The sequence below is a fragment of the Pinus tabuliformis genome, chromosome 1_2, assembly GCF_031772625.1.
Source record: "Pinus tabuliformis cultivar Carrire ecotype Pingquan chromosome 1_2, CPIR1, whole genome shotgun sequence".
Taxonomy (NCBI): domain Eukaryota; kingdom Viridiplantae; phylum Streptophyta; class Pinopsida; order Pinales; family Pinaceae; genus Pinus; species Pinus tabuliformis.
This window is the reverse complement of record NC_142298.1, coordinates 533,980,090-534,005,585: the sequence shown is the minus strand read 5'-3', so window position 1 is coordinate 534,005,585 and position 25,496 is coordinate 533,980,090. Positions and strand designations below refer to the sequence as shown.

Sequence of the window (25,496 nt, the reverse complement as noted above, 5' to 3'; positions counted from 1 at the left end):
TTCAAAGGGCCATCCTCAGCATATTTTTAAATTTAATAAATGAAGGGATTGAAGTATACATGGATGATTTCACACGATACGAAGATGATTTTGACCCAGCACTAAACACATTGGAAAAGGTGCTGCAATGATGTATTGCCACCAGGCTCTGCTTGAGCCATGAAAAGTGCTATATAATGATGATTGAAGGGCTCATCCTAGGTCATTATATCTCAACAGCTGGAATACAGGTAGATCTGGCCAAAATTCAAATAATTTTGTTAATACCTACTCCTACCACATAGATAGAGGTACGCAGTTTTCTTCGATTTTTTGGTTATTATAGGACATTTATAGAACATTTTTCTCAAATAGCTGCACCTCTATACACACTAACAGGGAATGTTGATTTTGTTTGGACAAATAAATGTGACCATGCTTTTGAGGATCTGAAAAAGCTTGTGTCAACAACCCTAGTGCTCAGAGGTCCAAACTGGAACCTGCCATTTCAAATTTCATCAGATGCTTCAAACACAGTTATTGGAGGAGTCCTTGGGTAGGAATTCGACATCACAATAAAATATTGACCTGGGAAAGAGAATCTTGTAGCTGACTTTCTCTCACGAAAGCCAAAGCCAGTGGATGCAATAGCAGTCGGAGATCAATTTCCAGATGAACATTTATTCGTTGTTACTATCAAAACACCTTGGTATGTTGATGTTGCGAATTATTTAGTAGTAGGAAAATTACCGAAGCATCTGACCCCCAATGAACGAAAATAGATTGTGTAGCGTAGTACCCAATTTTCTTGGATTGGGGGTTACCTATTCCATACAGGGGCAGATATGCACATTAGAAGATGCATCTGTGAAGATGAAATATTTGACATTCTAAAAGCCTGTCACGACGGACCATGTGGCAGACATTTCACAGATCAAAGAACTGGTCACAAAGTTCTACAAATAGGGTATTACTAGCCCATAATCTTCAAAGATAGAAAGAAATTTGTTTAAGCTTGTGACAGTTGCCAAAGAGCAAGATGCCCTGGACAGTCCGATGAAATTCCTTTGAAGCCACAGCTATTCATTGAACCATTTGAGCGTTGGGCACTTGATTTTGTTGGTTCGATCAACCCATCATCAAACTAGAAAACATATATTTTGGTAGCAATAGAATATGTGACCAAATGGGTTGAAACAGAGGCACTTCCAAGAGCTACAGAGGATTTCGTCATTCATTTCCTCTTCCAGATATTTGTGTGATATGGCCTCCCAAGAGACATAATCACAGACACAGGACCACAGTTTTCTGGTAATAAAATTGCTGCAACATTAAAAAACTATCATATTCAGCACAAAATTACCACTCCATACCACCCACAGGAAAATGGCCAAGTAGAGAGTATGAATAAAGTAATAGTCTAAGAAATATTAACAAAAACCATTGCATCACACAGACGCGATTGGGCTACAAGATTGTTGGAAGCCCTGTGGGCATACTAAACAACGTGAAGAAACACCGCCTGTTATTCACCATATCAGATAGTATTTGGAAAGGAACCCATCTTGCCAATAGAGTTCGAAATACAAATGTTGAGAACAACACAAGAAGTTGGTCTAGATTTAAATGAGGCCCAGATTAATAGACTATATCAAATCGACGAGCTGGATGAAATCAGGCTCTCTGCTCTTCAACATACTGCATTAATCCAACAGCAAAGAGCAAAATTTCATGACGCCCTCATCAAAAAGAAAGTCTTCCACGAAGGAGATTGGGCACTCCTATATGATTCCAGGTTTCAAGATTTCTCGGGGAAACTTCAAACTCGCTGGTTGGGACCATATGAAATCTAGAAAGTGCATGATAATGGCACCATTACTTTAACTACCATTAATGGATCTGGACATACCTTTAAAGAAAATGGCCACTGAGTTCGACTGTACCGCAAATCGCTTACTCGGGAATCCTTCTACCAGCAAATTCATAAAGACTCTGACATGGAGATTATGGCTGAGGAAGAATACTCTTCCTTGCCTTTGGTTCACTACATAATTTGATTGCTTTGAAAATTTTGTACATAACTTTTTCTTTTATTTTCTGTACAGATTTCTGCATTTCTGCACTTTTTTACATTTTGATGTTCCTTTTCAAAGGAACAACATTTTCACCATATTTTTGTTCCATTTCGAAGGAACAACACTGTTGCATTTTACTGTTCCTTTTGGAAGGAATAGCAGTTCACCGCTTTGCTGTTCCTTTTTTAAGGAACAACACTTTCGCCTTTTCGCTGTTCCTTTTCGAGGGAACAACATTTTCATCATTTTGCTATTTCTTTTTGAAGGAACAACACTTTCGTATTTTTTCTTCCTTTCTAAAGGAACAATATTTTCACCGTTTGTTGTTCCTTTCTGAAGGAACAACACTTTTTCATTTTGTTGTTCCTTTTTGAAGGAATAGCATTTTCCACCTTTTGCTGTTCCTTTCCAAAGGAACAACACTTTCAAATTTTTCTGTTCCTTTCTGAAGGAACAACACTTTCGTTTTTTGTTGTTCCTTTCCGAAGGAATAACACTTCCACTTTTCGTTTTTCCTTTCCGAAGGAAGAACACTTTCATTTTTCTGTTGTTCCTTTCCGAAGGAACAACACCTTTGTTTTTCTGTTTTTCGTTTTCGAAGGAATAGCACTTTCGTTTTTTGATGTTCCTTTCTGAAGGAAAAACACTTTTGTTTTTCTACTGTTCCTTTTCGAAGGAACAACACTTTCGATTTTGTTGTTCCTCTCTAAAGGAACAGCATTTCTGCATCTTTTGTTTGTGTTTGCTTTATTTGTTGTTCCGATTAAAGAACTGCTATTGTTCCTCTCGAGGAACAGTAGTTTCGAGCACATTTTTTTCTTTTTTTTCTTGTGGTTTTTGTATGCAAAAAATTCTTCTATTGTCCCTCTAAAGAAACAATAGCTGTTCCATCTTGAGAATGGCACTTTTGGAGTACATTTTTTTTCTTTTTGTGTGTATGTGTGAGGATTTTTGTGAGCGATGGTCATTTAAGGTATAGCTATACATTTATGCAAGAATACAAAAATTAGAGGATACTGAAATAAACAAATCAAAGAAAATCATCATCTTTAGAAGAAATTGCTTTGAATTGATAAGAGAAAAGAGGAAAGTACACAACTATTTATATCACTTTGCTGTCATTATTTCCACGAATACCAATATGATTGATTATTTTTTATCATGATGGTTCTTTCTTAATCCCCATAATTCTCTTTTATCATTATTATTGAATAAGAATAAGGGCATATTTTTCTCTATTGAGATGTTTAGACTTCTTCCACCATCCCTACTCTTAAGGAGTGTTGAGCCACCCTCTGTATATAAATAGGAAAAGTGCTATATAGAAGAAAAAGAAAAATAAAAAATGTTTATATATATGATTACTAACATGATTTGTCAGATGAAGGATAGGGGGTCTCATCAAGAGCCAGCCTACCATGATTATAAGGTAGAAAGTGAAGTGGCATTCCCACTATGGCCACCACACCAGGGATATGATCCAAGAGGCACATCAGAAAAATAAAAAAATCCTTGGAACCGGAGGTCTTATCATGAGCTGGCATGGCCACCTTTCACTACTTTCTAGTGAATGGCATTGTGATTCATCTAGATATCAAGCCAGCAAAATGGCCTCCATTCTGACATTGCACAGCACTTTCCTAGTCATACACAAAGGATTATGGTTCCAAGGGTGAAATAAACAACTTTGTCAAGGTTATGGACACCTGTGGGCAACAGAGCTCTATTGATGGTATTGAAGTCATATTTCTTATACACCAATAGTCATTATAAAACCCTTCTTCTTATATCATTATAAATGGTTTCAAATGAGATTATATATATAACCCTTCTGATCCTTTGATACATGAAAATAATTTACAAATCAATCATGACGGTAAAAGTCGATAATGACTGCATAAGAACTTTTATTCACGTCAGCGGTCCTATCCTCCATTTTTCATATCATATCACGACATTTCAATATTTATTAGTGATTCTATAATACGCCTCGATTTCGGTAATAACCTTATTTTTGTAAACATGTCATAAATCTATACGATGTTCCTTTATTCCACTGTACGATGGCAGTTCAGGATGCTTCTCCTTTATTTGACGGCTGAGGATGACCTATCACATTATAGGGGGGCACGGGTGATCTCCATAATTCGCTAGCATACGTGTCAGCTCATTATTCAGAGGAATTATGACTCAGGAATAGCAAGCCTAATGGTATTTTGTTTCCCAATATGCATGGATTGCTATTTTGATTCCATTTCCATGTTTTGCTTTGCAAAAAATTAGTAGTAAGTTAGAAATTTGAACAGCTTGCTATTCCATCATCTTCTTTGTGTTTTCTTAACACTGAGCTAAAAATTTGAACAACCTATTGTTTCATCGTCGTCTCTGTGTTTTTACAGTGTGCTAAGTGTGAATAAGATGGGAGGAAGATCAATTCGCGGTGAGCCACAGGTGTTAATGTTCTCTGATGATGCACGAGAAATCCTAGCAAGGGCAGGATGGATAGCTTACCTTAACCATCTACAGCAATCCAATGAGAAGGTGGCAATTGAGTTTCTACAGAACTTGCAAGAAAATCACTCCATGGTGAGAGGGAAACAGATAACAGTCATAGATGAAATAATTGTTGAAGTCTCGGGACTGCCAGCCGCTCGACTTATGTGGACTCTGAAAAAGATGAGACTACGAAACGCCATAACCATCTTCCAGGATGAAGGGCATAACCTTACTGTCAAAGGGAAAGGAGTCTTTCTAGCAACCCTGGGTGAGCCCTAGGTAGAATTGGCAAGAATGATCCAAAGCTGCATCACTTGCGATGGTAGAAAAGACATGGTAAGACAACGCTATCTCAAACTTTTAGCCGTGTTAAAAAAAAAAATGTGCTTTGAATTTGCCTGCGTTCTTAAATTTTTTATTACATGATGTTTCCCGAAGCATGAGGAAATCTCGCCATGTAGAGTCAGTAGTAAGCCACCATGGGTTAATTCGACTGATAGTTAGTTACAGTCTTTCCCAACAGTAGAGTAGTTGGGAAGAATTGATTTTCTCAATAGATGGGGGACTGGCCTTGCTAGCCCCAAAATGAAAACATATCGCCAGCACATCGAGTAGACCATTGAAACGAAGCCAATCTGTTAGATTGGTGAGGAGCAGAGGAATGATGGGAAATTCCCTGGGAAAAATCAGCCAACCTGTGGAAATACATGATTCAAAAGATGAACATCCCCCACAATTGGAAGGTGGGGAGAATAAAGAAGAGTTCGAGGAAAACAATGAAGAAGAACCGGAGGAGGATACTGAACAATCTGATTAGGAAGAAGGGGAGGAGACAGGGCAGCATAGTGAATGTCCACTACAAAACCCTCTGCAAGAAGATGAATTGGCCCAAATTTTGGCCAATATGGGAAAGTATGTCCAACCTCATGGCCCACTCAAGCCCCATACCAAAGAAGAACTGCAAGAGCACTCTGCTCATGATAAAAGTGCATCAGAGGAAATGTGTGATGAAGAGGTAGAAGAAGAGGATCACTCTGCTCATGATAAGAGTGTATCTGGGGAAAAGAGTGATGAGGATGAGGAAGAGGAACAATCTGTTCCTAGTCAGAATACACCCGAAGAATTGCATGATGAAGAAGAGTTAGAAGAAGAAGTTGCCAAGGAGACAACAGAACAAACCAGGGTTTCTACCTTTGAAAAACCCAATCAGCGAAACACTGAAGAAGTGTTCCAAGAAGGAAACATGGAAATTGGCCAAGATGAAGGTACAATGCCTGAGGTACAAAGCCCATGCCTGAGAAAACAAACGACTATTCCTTCTAAGAAAATGGAAGAAATTAAAAGATTGCAAAAGGAATAGCAGAGATTGCTTAACGCAATTAAGCAACTTCGATAGAAAATAAGAGTCTTAAAAATGGGGAAGAACTCAAAAGGAACCTCTGGGGAAAAGCATGCAACCACTCAGGCAAAACCCCATAAGAAAATGACCAAGAGGACTCAAGTCCAACCTGTTATTCAGAATCGCAAGGAACAACACTTGGCTATTGCAAATGCAAAAGCACAAATGGACAATGCACTGGCCTGTGATAAGGAAATCTAGATAGAGGCACTGTCCCCTAGTGAGAAGGGAATTCAGACCAAAAATACTAGATGTCACAATAAGGAGATCCAAGTAGATCTCCAGCCCAAAATTATCATGATGGATAATGACCTGAGGATAGTAACTCTGCGAAAATATTTGGCACAAGCCCAGCAAACAATAGAGAAACTCTTAGAGGAAACTATTCCTCAAGAAAAATACCAGAAGTTACAACAACAGCTGAAGAACATCAATGCATCAGAAATCCAAGCCTTTGAAGGATGGCAAAAGGCAGAGGAAAGAGTAAAAAAGGTAACCCATAGACTAGACACAATCATAAATCAAATGGATACCTTATGTTCTCTGTATACTGATGTTCTAGTGTGTAGGGAACCCGCCAGAAACTATGGTTTGTTTTTGATGGAAAGATATTTACAATTGAAAATTAAGCTTGTCAAGGCAGGAGTACCTATAGAGATAAAAACCATTGATGATTTCATAAACTGTTGTAAGCATTACGCGGTGAAAGTTTAGTTATTGTTATGGGAATTTTATTTTCACAATCTTGTGTTAGATGGAGAAACAGAACAAAACCCTAGCCCTTTTGTGGGTGATGTCCAACTTCAGGCATTTGGTGTTAATCAGATAAAGTGGCTTAAATCCTACAATGTCTTTCAAAGACAGGAGAAAGGATTAGATATATGGGTGAGGGGTGAACCTAGAGACCCATTGCAATTATGGAATAAACATAGGAGCCTGATGAGAACTCAAGGTGTGATCCAAACATTGGGACCTATTGACACAGCAGTCATCCGGCAAGGGGTAGAATACTTCTTTACCATCAAAGAGCTTACCATAGCAGCAGCCAAATTCTATACCATACTTCTAATCGGAATATCCAAAATAGAGAACCATTCAATTATGAGAATTTTAAGCTAGTTGTTGACCGCTTGGGTATCTATGGTGACCTCATTTTCAGAGAAGGCCCATCCTGGTTAGGCTGTAGGTTCTGAAGTCCAGTCATTTGGTATCCTGCACTAGGATATAGAGCCTTATAAGAATTGCCTGAAGGTTAGACATGGTATATTTTTGAATTCTTAGCTAGGAACCATGGTTGTAGACCATTGACTAAGAACCCTTCTCCAGCCTATTCCCTAACTGCCTTGCATGTCAATTACAATGTTTTCATGAGGGCATGAAAAAGGGTAAGTAGGGGGTGTGTTGAGCATTAGAAACGGTATGTGATTGCCACTTATTTTGTTATCTTTTCCTTTAATTGATAACTTCTTTACATTATGAAATGGGAATATGATGAAGGATTATGATAAAGTTTAAGAGTTTTGTGAGTAACGTGGAATCACTAATTATTACCTTTTTCTATGTAGAAAATGAATAAAATGGAAGATTTCCATTTCAAAGGAAAAGAAAAAGCGAAACCAACTATTGTCCCTTTAATAGGGAACCACATCTAGGCGAGACAATCTAGATCGGAGCACAATAGCCAGGAAAAGGAAGAAGAAATACCAAATCAGCGCAAGAGGACGAAGAGATAACTGAAGGATAATGATATGGTGAATCCCTCAGGATCCTTTGATCCTGAGGGATCACTACCTTAAGAATATCAGAATCTTTGATATTTCCACCTAGCCGCTACAAAAAGGGGCAGCATTGCTAGCCCAAGGGGCGGACTATTGTTGTTTTATAGAATCTACTGTTGTAAACCAAACTTTGATCATTGACTCTCTTCAAAGAGTGATTGTTGTAACTTTGTTTCCATGATTAATATATAAACTTTGTTGTTGTTCTGTCTTTGATTCTGGAGTAACCACAGCAGTGCATCCCTTGAGGCTAAAGGCCCGGCCCTAGTGGATCACTTGCTTCATGTACCATTATTTTCCAATTCCAAGTCGTGTGTGGTTTGATTTATTTTACTTGCTTCATTTAGTAATCTGTTGTTCCTTATCATTTCATGTACTGGCTCTGTCATATTTCATTCATATTTGAATAGTAAGGTTATCTTCTACAACTAAAATGTTATGTTGTCCATTCTGAAATCATATCGCATTGTTGTTCCTTTACAGATTAACATTACTATTCGTTTACAGAGTAACGGTGCTGTGCATTTACAGATCGATATTATTGTTTATTTAGCCACAGTTTACAACTAAGTGTGATTTTTGTTCATTTGGATTGTCATTCCATTGTAACTGCAATTGTTGTTTCTTTATCACAATGGTTAATATTGATTATGCTAAAGACTCAACTTACTAGTTCCATCATTATAACTTCGCTGTGTGTTAACATTTGATTTAGTTTGTTGTGAGTTTACTTTCGATTCAGTTGCTATTCAACATTTCGTAGACTTACTTTAGTTTGTTGTTCCAACCATTTCTGAAGTTAAAGATTGCTTCTTAATTCCTTTAGATTACGATTGTTGTTTAATTCATTTCTGTAAGTTAAAGCTTGTTGTTCAATCTTTTCAAACATATTAGTTGTTGTTCCCTTTTCTATTAATTGAATTATCATTTCAAGTAATTGTTTCGGTTGGAATAGAATGGTCTGCAACTGTAGTGAACATTGACTATTGTTGTCTGGTTCCCAGATTAGAGATCATCTCTTTGATTGCTTTCCATTTGCATCAATGTACAAAGGGAAGAGTTATTGTTACTGCACCTTTGACTGATGAAGTGTTGTAGTTTCTTAAATGAATGATTTAGTTACAAAGCATTTCCATTTCTTGTCATTACATTTAGAGTTTGTTTCCAGCATTTATTTACTCTTGTAAAATCACTATACTACTAGCATTACTTTTGACAAGTGACTGCCTTAGACTGATTACACTCTTTGCGATAACAAATCGTACCTATATTGATAATTAATGTAGCGTAAATAGTGGTGAGAAAGACCCTTTTTACTTCCTAACAACTATGGTAAAATTAAATCTAGTATGTGTATTTTGATCTACCTAGTTAGAAATGGCTAGGTGATCTTTTTTTGGTGATAACAAAATTATTAAATCATTCCACATATGCATGGAAGAGAACGTCTATCATATCTAGTTAAATTTTAATACTAGCATCCTTAAAATTGGAGGGCCTAACTTAAGAAATGAGTGGAAAATAAAAATTATAATTGGATATATCTATTGTACTTCCTACAAAATGTAAGCAAGTTGTGGATTATAGATTTACAACCATGATTACATAATAACTACTTACACATTTCATGGGACCCATACCCATGGGCTTCAGAGCAGTAATGAAATGTTTTGAAATTCCTACTAATGGCTTTGAGAGCATCCAAAACATTCTAGCTACTCCATTCTCATATTCACACCACTCTTTTGGGTGCTTATTGCACATTGCCAACCTTAGGGATAGTTTGGATACTACTTTCTTACATATCCCTACATGCGACACCATTGTTGGGCATTTAAATGCTACCTACAATTGTTGTTACTGAACCATATTAGTAAATTTATTAATTTCCTACTGATAATCACAAAAGTAGGTCAATGGGATTGAAGAAGAGTGCAGTCAATATGACTGCAATGTAGGAGTGAAATTGCATACCCTAAAAAAAATAATCTAAAAATAACATATAGAGAGAGAAATCAGTGGTAATGTTGTTGCAACACATATATAAGAGATTGTGGTATAATAAAAAATACTCAATGATATACTAAAAGGGAATGAGTGAGTGAGATGGTAAGGTTTTGCAATGGAGCTACATATGTCAGGGGCTTCTAAGCCTAATGACTGATGGAAAGGAAGGAAAATTAGGTATAGGTGCACTGTCAAAGTCCCCTGGGGCCAATAGTGGATTCAATCGTACTATATTTTGTGGGGGGGAGGAATGTATGAGCAATGGATACTCCTAGCATCTATGGTAAAAAGGAAGAAAATATGAATAGGTATCTCACCACTCCTATGGGATTGGTATGTAGCCAAACATGTCAGGAGCACCTTACTCTATAACTATATGGATTTGGTCCCTCTCATGCTCTAAGAACGTACGAAAGTGATGGATGATTCAACATCATTAAACTAGTCTCAATGGTATTTGTCGATCTCCCCAATGCAAAGGTTGAGAAGAGACCCAAGATCTCACCCTTTTAATGTCTAGTGCATTTTGAACCTCTGCTTCTTCTATTTACCTCAAACATTAGAATATTTCTTCATGTTGTGACTCCACCTATGCTACCTAAAGAGGTGCTTTACGATGCCACAAATGTGCATTATTTTTTAACATTTTTTTACGTCTCAAATCACTTCTTTTTTTTCAAATTATTCCTTATAATTTTAGTTTTACTTTTATCATGGTGCCTCATATTACTATGCCTTTTTATGAATGTTTAACGTCTAAGCAACGTTATACTATCTGTTTTCCCATTTCCTAGTCTAATTTCAGAAATATTTTGCTTGTTGTTGACATTGACGTCTATGTGGAAAAAATACTTTTTGTTGAATAAGTAATCCAATGCCTAGTTCATGGAATATTTTTTTAGGAATATTTCTCATAGAAAATTTATATTCATTATTTGTAGACTCATTTTCAAGGTGTTGCAAAGATTTTGCTTATGAATGGAATTAGGTCTTCCCTGCTGCATTAGACCTGTTCACCACTTATAAATGAGTGAAATCATCACTGTTGAGGCAATAATTCTACTCTTCTTTATGGAATACCAATATCTAATGGTATTTCTATTGCATTATGTATTTCTTGATACCACATGCGGTCTTCCTTTATTAATGCTGACAAATTTAGCCACCAAATTTTCTATTGTTGCTTGAACAACTGTTGTTGGATATGCCATATGAAGTTGGTTGGCGTTGTTGGAAATAACACTGGGGGGGGGTGAATCAGTATTATCAGATCAATAATTTTTCATTTCCCATGCAAAGTGGGGATACAAATTACATCATATGTCCAATAGGACTCATTGAAATATAGACCATGACAGAAGAAGTCATATCACACCCTAGATCTTTACACGACTTATGCAACAAATGATATAAGTATCTGAATCCATAGTTGAGCTGAGCAACCATGATGCCAACAATGCTAAGTGTGAGTGAAGGCTAATGCTCCCCCTAAACATGTGCTACCTATGCATTGTCAACAAGTCATTCATGAACACATCTTTGTCAATCAGATAAAAATCAATGAAAAAATCATATTGTCATATTGTAATCATCAATATCAGACAGAGCACCCATATCATAGTTTGGCCCACTGTTTTTATGTCAGAAAAACATATATGATACTTCAGCCATAGAAACCTGCGTATAATAACATTCCTCTAAAAAATTGGATTTAACAGTAGGATGATGTAGCAACTACTCCCAGCGTTTGTCTGAGATATTCAAATGTTTCTCTGAGAAGCGGTTTAGTGAATATATCAGCAACATGTTCTTTGGAGGGAACATACTCCAATTTAACCTTTTATTCAAGCACGTGTTCTCATAGAAAATAGTCCTTAATGGTTATGTGCTTGGTTTTGGAGTGCATGACAAGATTTTTCAAAATACTGATGGCACTTGTATTATCACATAGAATAGAGATGGGTGGAGTACATGTGATCTGAATTTCTTTCAATGTTTGCATCATCCAAAGTAGTTGTGTGCGGCAAGATGCAACGACCACATATTCTACTCCAGCTGTAGATAAGGCAATCAAACTTTGTTTCTTGTTGAACCATGACACTAACCGAGAACCCATATATAATTCACCTCCACTAGTGCTCTTTCGATCATCAACATTTCCTGCCCAAGCTTCATATGTATATGCATGAAGAGTAAGGTTTGTATATATAGGATACCATAGTCCAAAGTCCTGAGTTCCTTGAAGATATTTGAAAATTCTTTTGACTGCCTAGAGATGTGATTCCTTTGGATTTGCTTGGAACCTTCCAAAAATTCCTACTGCATGCATGATATCAAGTCTAGTACCTGTTAGATAATGCAAACTTCCAATCATAGATCTATAAGTTGGTTGGTTTACTGCTGGTGATTTATTGTTACAACTGAGATTGCATCCTATAACCATTGGAGTACATACTGGTTTAGAATCTTCCGTTCCATACTTCTTCAAGATCTTCTTGAGATATTTGGTTTGCGAAATAAAGATACCATATTTTGTTTGCTGTATTTGTAGACCAAGAAAATAAGTAAGTCCTCCAAGTAAGGACATTTGAAATTCTTGCTGCATTATTGAAGCAAAATTATAACTCATGGATTCTTCATTACTACCAAAGATGATATCATCAACATAAACAACAATAATTAGCAGTTTATCATTTTCAACCTTTGTGTATAAATTGCTATCTGCAGAACCTTTTGTGAAACCTTGTTGTTGTAGATATTTGTAAAGGTGGTAATACCAAGCCCTCGAATCTTGTTCCAGACCATAGAGAGCCTTTTTAAACTTACATATGAGTTTTGCATCATTTGCAAGAATGAATCCTTCTGGTTGCTCAATATAAACTTCTTCTTCTAAATATCCATTAAGGTTTATTTTACATCCATTTGATATACTTTGAATTTTCGAAAATTAGAAAGAGCAAGAAACATCCTTGTGGCTTCAAGTTTGGAAACAGGTGCAAAAGTTTCTTCAAAATCTATACCATCTTATTGAGCATACCCTTTACAAACAAGCTTGGCCTTGTTTCTAATAACTTATCCATTTTCATTCAGCTTGTTCTTAAATACCCATTTTGTTCCTATAATGTTTTTATCATGAGGTCTAGGAACTAACTCCCAAGTATCATTCTTTTCAATTTGGTCAAGTTCTTCATCCATGGCCTTGACCCAACATTCATCTTTGTAGGCTTTATTTACATTCTGAGGTTTGGTGGAGGATAGTAATGCTAGATAGCTTGAGGTCGTTGTAAGAGTTATTCTTGTCTGTATACCAGCCCCCCTTTCTCCTAGAATTTGAGATTCTGGATGGTTTTTCTGAACATACATGGATGGAGTCTTTTCCATGTCTATTGTATCTTCTTCTAGTGCATCATTGGTTTCTTCTTATATATCATTCTGATTTGATGCAGGAAAGCATTCCCCAACTTCCTCACTATCATATTCCTTTGTTTATCTCATTTGTTCCAGATTTCTGCATGCTTCATCAATTACAACATCAATGCTTTCAACAATTTTCTATAGTATTATATTATAACATTTTTATCCTTTACTTCTGCATGAATAACCAAGAAGAATTCCTTCGTCTGCTCTGGGTTCGAACTTACCAAGTTTTTCATCAATCCCTCTCATGAAATATTTTCTTCCAAACACTCTAAAGCATTTTACAGTAGGAGGCTTACCATACCAAAGTTCATATGGAGTTCTATTGCTATTTATCCGAACATTTGCTTTGTTGAGAATAGTCAGGAAAACAAATGCAGGTTCACCCCAGAAGGTTGCAAGAGTTACAGATTCATCAAGCATTGCCCAAGCCATTTGTTGAACTATTATGTTCATTCTTTCCACCATGCCATTTCGCTTAGAACTTCTTGTGATAGATAATTGCCTCTTTATTCCATTTTGTTCACAAAATTCAAAGAATTCATTTGATATGAATTCTCCCCCTCGATCAGATCCGAGATTTTTTATTTTTTGATCTAATTTATTTTCAACTAAAGCTTTGAAGGCTTTAAACTTTTCAAATGCTTCATGTTTATGCTTTAGTAGACCTATCCAACACATCCTAGAAAAATTATCAGTAAGTAAAATAAAGTATTATTTTCCATGAGGTGACATTTTCCTTGTTGGTCCGCATAAATTAGTATGGATGAGTTCAAGAGGCTTACGTGTTGATCCTTCTTTTTCATGAAGTGAACTCTGGTTTTCTTACCGACTTGACATGGTTTGCATATGGTATTTTATGGGATGCTGATATTAGGAAGATCACGAACTACCTTGAGCCTGCATGCTTTTCTTATTTGAGAAGATCTTAGATGTCCCAATCTTCTATGCCATAGCTAGTTTTCATCTGTTTTTCTTAGATAGCATTGTTTTTGTCCTCCTTTGAGTATGTATAAGTTGTTTGGAGTTCTTGTTCCTTCGATCACTATCTTTCCTATATAAAGCTCATGAACCACACATCCATTTGATCGAAACACAACTTCATTTCCTTGATCACACATTTGACTGACACTTAACAGGTTATGCTTTAAACCATCCACCTACATGACATTTCCATCTTTAACCTTTTCTTTTAGGAAGACATAACCTTTACTTTTAATGATAGCTGGAGTGTCATTTCCAAACGAGACATTCTTTTCTTTTTCTAAATAGTTATATGAATGAAGTTTCTCTTTATCACATGTCATCTTTTTGGAGCATCCGTTGTCGATATACCACTGATTTTCTTGTCCTTCTGCATATAGATCTATGCCACATATTTCTTATTTATATTCCTCCTTTCTCCACATCTTGGGATTTAATTATGTTTGCTCCTTTTGAAGTGATGGCCAAAATTTGCTCCATTTAGATTCTTCATGACCAAAGTTGTTACAAATCGAACATTCTACTTCATTTTCAAGATGAGAAAAGTTATTATAGGAAATTTTCTTGATTTCTATTACACTCTTTTGATTTCGTGCTTCTCTAGTCATGATGGTTTTGTAAGCAACACATTTAGCAACCTTATGCCCAAAGTTATGACATGAAAAACATTTCCCTTTAAATAAGTTTCCACGATCATAGAATCTTTTGGCATTGTTTACCTATTGGTTGAAGCTTCTATTGATATACATCCTTGGAGTAAATTGGGTATGATTTACCTGATTAGTAATTTTAGGCCTTTGCTGACGATTGACATACTATTCACTGGTCTTTGTTGCATCAAGATAGCTTCTACTGGAGTCTGACGATTTTTGTGATTGAGATGATTCTTCAATATAACCAAGACCTATCTTAATCAGAGGAGAACACTGAACTTTGATGATTTCATTTAAAGTTTCAAATCCTTTAGAAAATCTAAGATTAAGAGATTTTGTATTTTCAAGTTCTTTTCTTAGACACACAATTTCACATTCTAGATTTTCATTGTGTTTTTCTCTTTCAGTGAGTTGGTGTGTCAAGGTATCGATGATCATATTCTTTTCTTCTAACAGATTTTGAGTTTAGTAATTTCTTCAAGAAAGTCTTCCTCTTCTAAGGCACCCAAAAAATCATCATTTTCATAAGCCATGTGTAGTCTATAATCTTGGTCAGTTTCATCTTCACTATTGGATAAGCCATCAATATCTTCATGCATATAGTAACTCCTTCTATTCACAACATGTTTTCTATTTCCTTTTGCATATTCCTTTCCTTTTTCATATTTATCTTTATGAGGACATTTGGCAGCATAATGGCTGACTCTATCATAAGTAAAGCATTTGAAAGGTAGCTTACCTATGAATCTTCTGGAACCCTGTTGAAGCTTCTTGACAAAATTTACCTCATCTTCTTCTTTTGAAATGTGTTCTGATTCATTGTGCTCTTCCTTTTATTTTCCCTTTATTGACGCTTTAAAAGTGACTTCTCTCATATTTGATGGACCTGATTTTCTCATTTCAAAGGAAGTTAGGATTCCATGGAGTTGAGTCATAGTAATAGTTTGAAGATCCTATTTTTCTTCTATGGCAGACACTTTTGACTCAAATTTAGAAGAAAAAGATCTCAAAATTTTATCAACTAAAGTAGCTTCCTTTATCTCTTCACCCAGGTTCTTCATACAATTAACAATCTCATCTATATGTAAAAATTAACTAGCAACACTCTCATCACTATGAATCTTAAGATTTTCATACTGAATTCTGAGCGTTTGAAGCTTAACACGTTTTACCTGAGAGTCTCTTTCGTAGCTCTGAATGATTTTTTCCGATATCTCTTTGGCTATCTTGAGCTACATGACTTTGAAAAATTATGATTTTGATAGACTTCCCAATAACATATTGACAACTTTGGCACTGGTTTTGTATAAGTTCTTACCTGCAAAGTCTATAGGAATTGCTGCTAGAAATTGATATCCTCCTACCACAATTTCCCAAACATTGACTCCAAGTGATTGTAGATAGGTTCTGGTTCTTATTTTCCAATATACTAAGTTTCTCCCATTGAAGTTTGGTGGTCTGATGGATTCCATGCCTTCGTGATTATTCATCTTGAAAGATCTTCCTTCAAGCGATCAAGCTTCTTCTGAAGGACCTGCTCTGGTACCAATTTCAGATCATTCAGTGATAAGTCATTTTAGGTCTCATGATCGTGATCCAACATTGAATTTAAGGTGCACAAAATATTTCAGATCAAATCACAAACATAGCCCCTCCAACATAAAATATAATTCAAATAGAAGTATTCCTTAGAAACTGTTTTCACTTGCACACCTTAGCCATATGATCTTCTCCTCCTTCTAGAGTTTTAGGCCTTTCTCAATACCTCAGAACAAAACCACTTAGGACCCATGATATTCTTGGGTAGGATCAACTAGTTGTTACTCTACTCAATACTGTGGGCTAATACCATGGTATTGACTACTAGTATTCTCTACTCTTGAAATTCCTTTATTTTCCAACCTGTACATGCTTTTCCTCTTACAGGAGTGCGTGCATATGTATATGCAGTTTTTGTTCTTTGGACTTGCATGTATATGATTTTTTGACTAAGTATACCTGCTTATACATATTAAATTGTTTTTCACCATACTTTACCTTCAATTTCTTCATTCTGATTAGTAGAATTTAGTTCCATATTCCTGTTCTTCTGTACCAATGCCATATTACATCTGAATGGATCTGTTACATTGTGGGTTGCCTTTCATCAAAACTGAATTGACGTGTGAATGAGTTTCCATCAAGGAAAACACTTGTATTGTAATTCCAACAGGCGTGTCATTGAGGATGTTTGAGAAAGAAAATTATTTTGATTCAAATAGTGACATTCCTATGGTTGGTACTTATTCTTTCATGCTATAGTTGGATGTAGAGAGTAGTGAGCCATTAGATTCCACAATGATTCTTATTCGTCATTTGAGTTGTTCTTAGATAATTTATCTTAACTATGTTTTAAATATAATTAGAGATACAATTTTGATAAATCATTTGTCAATCGTGATTATTATGTTGTGTTAAACCATGTATCATTTAACACATTTTTTAAATCATGTGCTAAATCAGTTATTATTAAAATCATGTATAAATGAATTATTGTGTTACATGCAATCATGTATGTTATTGGTGCATTGTTATGTGTAAGATTTGAATTATTTATATTTCATTTTTCATATATTTTAATTTTAATTCTTAGTATTTGAGATGGGGTCCACTATGTCGAAGACCTAGACATCCCTTGTGACATTCAATAGAATTTGGGGGCTACTTCCACATGTCACCTAGATGCATTTTACTTCTTCCACGTCTAGAAAGTTTGGTGAAATATTTTTATTTTCCATTGCCTTCATGATCATACTTTGTAGGGACAAAAATCTTAAGATGTTTACTCACTTGAGGTCTTTCCTTCATGGCAATTTCTTCCCTTTATCTTTGTTGATAAACTTAAAGAAGAGGGGATTCTTGCCTTCAATTTTTATGTTCATAGGTATTTTTTTGAAACTCTTAAACCAAAGCATCATATTCTCCATATATTTCACTTTGGTGGGGGATAAATTCTAACCAAGATTTGATACCACGACTAGGGTCTGGTTTCCTCTCACCTTTAACAATTACACAAGATCGTAAATATTAATTATTATATAGTTAGTATAAAATGCATGATAACTCAAGTGACTTCATATATGTGGTTATTAGGCCAATGAATTGCTATCATAGGAGATAATCATGGGATGGTCATGCAAAATAAGGGACAATTATATTGCCAACACATGGAACTCTCAATGGATACCCTATTCAAAACATTATCACCATGCCTTGATCATTGCCCCATTATATAAATTAGTATCTCAACATGAATTTACAGCCCACAATAGAAACATGAGCACTAAGACTAACTTTAAAGATTGTGATCCCATCACATGTTAGATAGTCATATAACAAGTAGGATTATGCACAATGGTATGAATTCTTCCTATGTGGTAAGTTTGTTTATTAGAGTAGTACTATAAGTGCACATGTGATTGGTCGAGGCCAGAGGATCCTTATAAAATCCTATATAAAAAGCTTGGCCTTCCAATTTTGGCATATAGGGAAGTGAAACGTCATATTGGGAAATTTTTCTCTTTATACTCTCTTGGAATTGTTTTTTAAGATTGACCACCTTTGGACAAAGGGCTTCCAATGACTTTATGCTATTGTTCTATGCCAATCTATCATGTTTGATGTTGTGATTCAAATGTCTTGTTGATATGGTCATCAATTGGTCCCATTCACTAATGGAGCACAAAATTCATAATTATATGGTAATTTCTATGTGTTTCGAATTTCTTAGGGAAAAGATTTGGTGTGGATGTAAATGGAAATCATTGTTTGCCTCCCTAATTATTTCTTGGAGATTGTTTCAATTCACTCCTCACATGGTTCCCTACAAATGGGTCCTAGCATTATATAATATGTTGACAGGTTAAAATCTGGTGTCCCATTCCCCCATTCACAAAACACATGAAAACCTATAATACACTTCCTTTCATGGTTTAACGAGTACTTTCCATAATACTTTGGATTGGGGGCGCAATGGATTGGGAAGTAAAGGAATTTTCATAACCAGTAAAGACCACATGCATGTTCAAGCTTCATGGTACTGTTATAGAATTTACTCAAACAGGAAGAGTACATTGGCCTTATGATGTGAATACCTAATTGAAATCTCTTGTATGATACAATAAAATAGCTAATAAGCTATATGCTCCAATTTTCATTCAATGGTAAGGACCACACATGGCCACGAAATTTTCTAAAGCCTATGAAGAAAATATAAGAGACTGACTTAACTCCAAGGCCATATAGTTTTAAAAATTATTTTGATGAACCATTAAGTAGTTTTTGAGTTGAATTTAGTACCTTGGTCCCATATTTAACAACATAATCAAGTTTCCCCTTGTCCAGAGTAGTTTTTAATGATTGTAACAAGATTTGTCAATCTGCAGATGAGAATGCAACTTGTTGTAAAAGAAATGAAGGAGAGTTTGGTTTCCAATATGTGCAAGTAATAAATTAATAATACACTTTATATGTTGGACATGACCATATACCACTAAAACTAAAATAGAAAATTTATTCCCTTACCTTATACACTGGAACCACGCTGATAATGTCTACTTTTTTGAACGGGTTAAGGGCTTCCATGTTATAATATCTAGGAGCCAACTCAAGTCCTACCGAAATAAAGAAAGGATGGATATGCTTAATATATTGGAAGACCATAATCCATGTTATGATAAATAAGCCCTTAATCATTAAAGTTTCTAACAATATTTTAGAGCTCTTCAAGTGATTCTGGTAAATTGTTAAAAGGGATGCGGTGTATGCAATGGAAATTCAAGAGCCTCGAGCTTAATTTTTAAAACCATGAAGAATTTTATAGCACTCCTTGTAAAGAAGTATGAACCATAGGAATTATTATCCTTCTAGCCTATCTCTTTTTGCAATACATGATCCAAGTGGATGTTGGTGGCCACCCACCTATCCCATTTGGACCCCCACAACTGTCTCTTTCAGTCTTTTCAGTTTCCTAAATTGTAGCACAGTTTACTATTTTTAGCATTTTTCGAGTCCTGAACTTCCGGAGCCGTTTTGAGGCCCTATACGACGTTTTTTTTTGGAATCTAGGGCAACATGGGTCCATGGACCCATGTTGCCTCCCAAAGTGGTAGTACTCGGATAGATCTTTCTAACGAGCTATGGTACGCGTCAAACGGAGATCGTATGCCAAAGTTACGACCCCAGGAAATTGATGTACCAATTTACCCAAACGGGGCACACAATTTGGCGTTTCATCTTCTAGGGTTAGATTTCGGGATGTGAAGGGTTTTCCATTGTTTCTCAACAATAAATAGGCCTTCGAGCCTCATTGTAACACAGTTCGGAACAGTTCAGACGCATGTAGCCGCCACATCTCTTCTTAGAGATAAGCTACCATCGCCCTAGCTGGTTTCTTTCCATTTCTGTTTGTAAACATATTTCAGTATTTTACAGTAATGAAATGAAGTATTATTTCCCCTGCATATCTATATTTATGGTTATCTCTGTATTTTATTGCGTTCCTATTTAAATCCGGATCGGTGGTATCAGAGCGGTCTGCTTTTTTCTCTGTTTTTCTTTGCATGTCCCCAACGAGGTCGCGATATGAGTTAGGGCTTGAATTGGTCGAACCTTTGCAAGACCAGCCTCGCAAATCCCGACGGCCTCCCATGGCGGATGAGAAGAAAGACGAGGGGGCAGGAGATCCTATCAAAATCTTGCTCGAAGAAGCGCTCGAGCGGCAAATGAACGCGATGATGGATAGCTTTGCGCAGATGCTTCAGCGGCTACCCAGAGGCGACGCATCGGCTTCCAACAGCGACTCTGGAAATGCCACACCCTTCAAGGTACAAGTTAATTTTGAAATCCCCATATTCGAGGGTCAAATAGATGCAGATGTCGTAGATAAATGGTTAAATCTGCTAGATGGGTATTTTTCTGTTCATGAATTTTCAAGTCGGGAAAAGATTGTTTTCGCTCTTCTCAAAGCAGCCCCCCACGTCAAGGACTAGTGGGAAACCTACTGCGAGCAGAAGGATGAAAGTACAGGCTCACTATTTTCAGCAGCACCCACTTGGAATGACTTCCGGGATGCCATCAAGGAGTAGTACTACCCTGTCGGAAGCTATGAGGACAAATACATCAAATGGACTACACTGAGGCAGGGACGAGACCAAGATGTGCCGGAGTTCACAAACATTTTTCATACCCTTCGCACACAGTTGGGTATCAAAGATTCTGAGCGGCATGTGGTACTCAAATACCGTGGCTGCCTACACAGATACATCTAGGAAGAGATGGTGTTTTTGAACATCCCCTCACTCGGCACAGCATACCGATATGCTGTCAAAATCGAGCAAAAGTTCAAACAGAAGAAGCGAGACTTTGGATCTGCAAATCCGAAGCCCAAAGGACAAAGCCAAGGCGGGGTGAGCCAAGACAACCCATCGAAGCTGCAAGAAAAGAACAACACCACGAAGCCGAAGAAGGACACAGGAAAGTGGTGTGAGTTCCACAAGAGTCCCACTCATAACACAAGTGAGTGTCGGACCAAGTAGTCACTGGTGGCCGAGTTGAAGGCTTCCGAATCAGATGCATGTTATGACCCTGAGCCAGAACCCGACCAGGGGAATGGCAAAGGGAAGCAAATCATTGATGCGGATCCCAGTGCCACTGTTGCCACCGCCAAGATCGAGAAAGATGAGCCCGAAAATCCAGAGGAAGGGGAGCGTCTTTTCCACTCACAGATGTGGGTGAAGGGTTCGCCGCTGCAATTCATTGTCGACAGTGGCAGCCAAAAGAACCTCATTTCAGCAAAGGTCGTGAAGCGGTTGGGTCTACCGACTACACCGCACCCGCAGTCGTGCAGTATCGGGTGGCTTCATGAAGGACGAGACTTAAAAGTTCGCGAGCAGTGCTGCCTTCCCTACAGCATCAAGCCCTTCACAGACGAGGTATTGTGTGATGTGACACCTCTGGATGTTTGTGATGTATTATTAGGCCAGCCATACTTATGGAGGCGACATGCTGTGTATGAGTCCAGGCCTCGTGTTGTCATTATTTCTTTGAATAATTCATTATACAGGATATCGGAGGTAGCCCCACCTACCACCACATCTTTGATCACTACCAAGAAAGGCAGCAAGCTCATATCACAGACTAGGAAATTCATCTGTCTGGTTCACTCCCAAAATAAGGGGAAGATCGTTGCTACATCCATGACCCCTACAAAGTGTTCCTCCATGCAGCAGTAGCAGCAAAGGGATACGGTCATGAAAAAACACAAGAACAACTTCTCCTCACCCACAGAGATACCACACAAGTTTCAGGTGGGCAACAAAGTCTAGTTGCATCTGCAGAGAGAGCGCCTTACCAGAACCCATCAGAAGCTCAGACCACTCCGACATGGTCCTTACAGCAATACGAAGGCTGTGGGGAACAATGCTTTGGAGCACATCATTCCTCCATTCCTTTACCTGCACCAAGTGCTTAATATGGACCATCGTCGACCGTGCTTCCCACCATTACTGGACACATCAGAGATTGCAGGACAAGTTCAGCAGATGGAGGAACTCAACGCAATGGGGACCATTGCTTCCTAAGGGGGGAGGAATGATCCAGGTGGATGTTGGTGGCCACCCACCTATCCCATTTGGACCCCTACAACTGTCTCTTTCAGTCTTTTCAGTTTCCTAAATTGTAGCACAGTTTACTATTTTTAGCAGTTTTTCAGGTCCTGAACTTCCGGAGCCGTTTTGAGGCCCTAAACGACGGTTTTTTGGGAATCTGGGGCAACATGGACCCATGTTGTCTCCCAAAGTGGTAGTACTCAGATAGATCTTTCTAACGAGCTATCGTACACGTCAAACGGAGATCGTATGCCAAAGTTACGACCCCGGGAAATTGATGTACCAATTTACCCAAACGGGGCCCACAATTTGGCGTTTCATCTTCTAGGGTTAGATTTCGGGATGTGAAGGGTTTTCCATTGTTTCTCAACAATAAATAGGCCTTCGAGCCTCATTGTAACACAGTTCGGAACAGTTCAGAGGCATGTAGCCACCACATCTCTTCTCAGAGATAAGCTACCATCACCCTAGCTGGTTTCTTTCCATTTCTGTTTGTAAACATATTTCAGTATTTTATAGTAATGAAATGAAGTATTATTTCCGCTGCATATCTGTATTTCTGGTTATCTCTGTATTTTATTGCGTTCCTGTTTAAATCCAGATCAATACAATTCATAAAATAGTATCTAGATTGATAGTTGGAAGGCTTAAGCAATTCTTGCAATACAACTCATAAAATAATATCTAGACAGATAGTTGGAAGGCTCAAGCAATACTTGAGTAAGCTGCATTTAGAGTAGCAAGGTCACTTCTTGATAGGAAGACAAATTCAGGAAGACAAATTAAAGAGTATTATAGTGGCCCAAGAAATTGTTCACTGAGTAAATCTCAACATAGATAAATGTATGCCCTTGAAATTAGACCTAGCAAAAACTTATGATAAAGTTGGGAATTGTAAATAAGATTTTGTTTAAATTAGAATTTTGGTTAGAAGGTTTAATTGGGTATATGAATTCTTTTAGATAGAATCCTTTGTTGTCCTTATCAATGGATCCCCATCAAATTTTTTCATAAGATTGAGTGGGATAAGATATAGGTTCCCTCTTTTTCCCTTTCTTTAGAAGCTTTAGAATTACTCTTGTTGGAGGTTGCCTCTTCCTAAAACTGTAGAACTCATTAGCATAAAAAGTGTTCATTTTCTAAGTTCATGATAACAGACATGCACTCAACGATTCTACTCTGCAGCTGAACTTTAAAATGTTAAGAAAGACCAATTAAATTTTTTGATTTTCAAAAACTAAAGGCACGTGAGTGTGGATTAACAGATTAGTTATTGCATATCTAAATCTTAGAACCATTTGGAAAGTGATGAATTTTATATCTGAAAAATAAGAATTCTACAATCACAAACCAAAAATTATGATTTATGCAACAAGAATCTACTTTCTAGGGGTGGCAGGGGGCACTGTACTAGATCCAAATGGAAATCTAGAACTTACCATTAGTTGGGGAAAATGAAGTTGAATATCTCACCTTGGAATGAAGCAGAAGTTGCTTATTCCAAGGGCTTTTCATTGTGGAAAGCAAAGAAATTTGACAAGCATCAGTAGTGGGGCACTCAGTGTTAATAATCAAATCTCTCTGATGTCAAATCCTCCCAATGCATCTCCTCTGAATAGGCTGATCCAAAACGATTCTCTGGAATTCATGTCATGGAGCATATAGAGTTTTTTTCATATTCTCAAAGATCAAAATAAGTGATCAATGTTGAAGCTAACTAAGGAAGCAGGCTATTAGAAGTCATGTGTGAGATAAATGGGGATTTCTCCCCTGTACTACCCCTATAACCATGGTTTTATAAATGGAGTGCAACCACCACCATGACACATAGCGCAACATGCACATCAAAAATTATGCATTGGAATCTTCATCATTTTTTCCTACCTATAGGTTAATAGAGAGAGGTAATACATTGTACAATGGTTGTTGAAATGATAAATGTGGGAGTTTAATCCCAATGATTTTCATTTTGGAAGAATCACCTTCCATCCTCTCAATTGGACCCAGAAACTAGTGTGTAGGTGTTTCCCCGAAGCTTGGCTCCTGACCATATATTTTCTTCTCTAGTGTCTATGGAAGAATCTATTTCCATGAACATCCTTGCACGTAGTTGGAAACAAGGCCAACAATATTTCTCTCTCATTTTCAGGTGAATTGTTCTGCAGGTTTAATTGCATGGTGGGTAGAGATTGGGTGAATCCTGGGAAACTTTCTAGGGATATATAATATAGTGGAATATTGATGGCCTACTATCACCATAAGCAAGGTTGCCACACACTTAATGAATTTGAACATGCTACAATGTGGACTAAGAAGAATAAAAAGGACATCGTTGAAGCCTAATGTGGTATTCTAAACTGGACATTATGCTAGAATTGCTAGAAAGATGAGCTCACTGACTACCTGAGGCAAGAAAACAATACCAAGGTAACTATGTGATCAACTGTACAATTCACATTCTACATCACTTGGAACTAATTTTAAAAATAAGCTCCCTCCAACAGCTTATTGAAAGAACTATGGTTCGTCTTGGCTTACCCATGGAAGTATCCTCTCTTCCATTTTTAGGGGAAACTATCTCTAATGAGGACCCAATCCTTAACTATCATTTTATGGCCTCAAATAGAGATGAAATTCAACTATTTTACACTTCATATTGTATGAGCTTCCACATTGTGATTGTCATCACATTGATGGAGTTTACAACTAGTACCCTTAGAGATTTTTCCATGGTTTGGGGGTACAAACTCTTTCTTTACTCAAAGATGCTACTTCTTGGTTGCATTGGTGTTTTCAGTTGGAGAGGAATCACTCTTATTTGGTAGATGGTTATGGTTGATGGTATTTTCATGATTGTTGATGTTATTTCATGCCTTAAAATATGAATATATCTTATAAAGTGGAAAAATAATCCTATGTGGGCATAGACCAAATAACTTTTCATTCCAGTAAAGTATTAGCAAGAACACAGACTTCCGAATGGCATACCTAAAACGACTACTAACCAAGGTAAATATTTAATCACATACTGACTGGGATTTCTAGTTCTTGTGGTTCTTGCT

The 25,496-nt window shown here is 37.0% G+C and overlaps 1 pseudogene; it reads right to left on the bottom strand.

Annotated features, from left to right (window-relative positions):
- Positions 1-25,496, bottom strand: part of LOC149206695 (calcium-transporting ATPase, endoplasmic reticulum-type-like) — a 183,342-nt pseudogene that overhangs the window by 53,500 nt on the left and 104,346 nt on the right.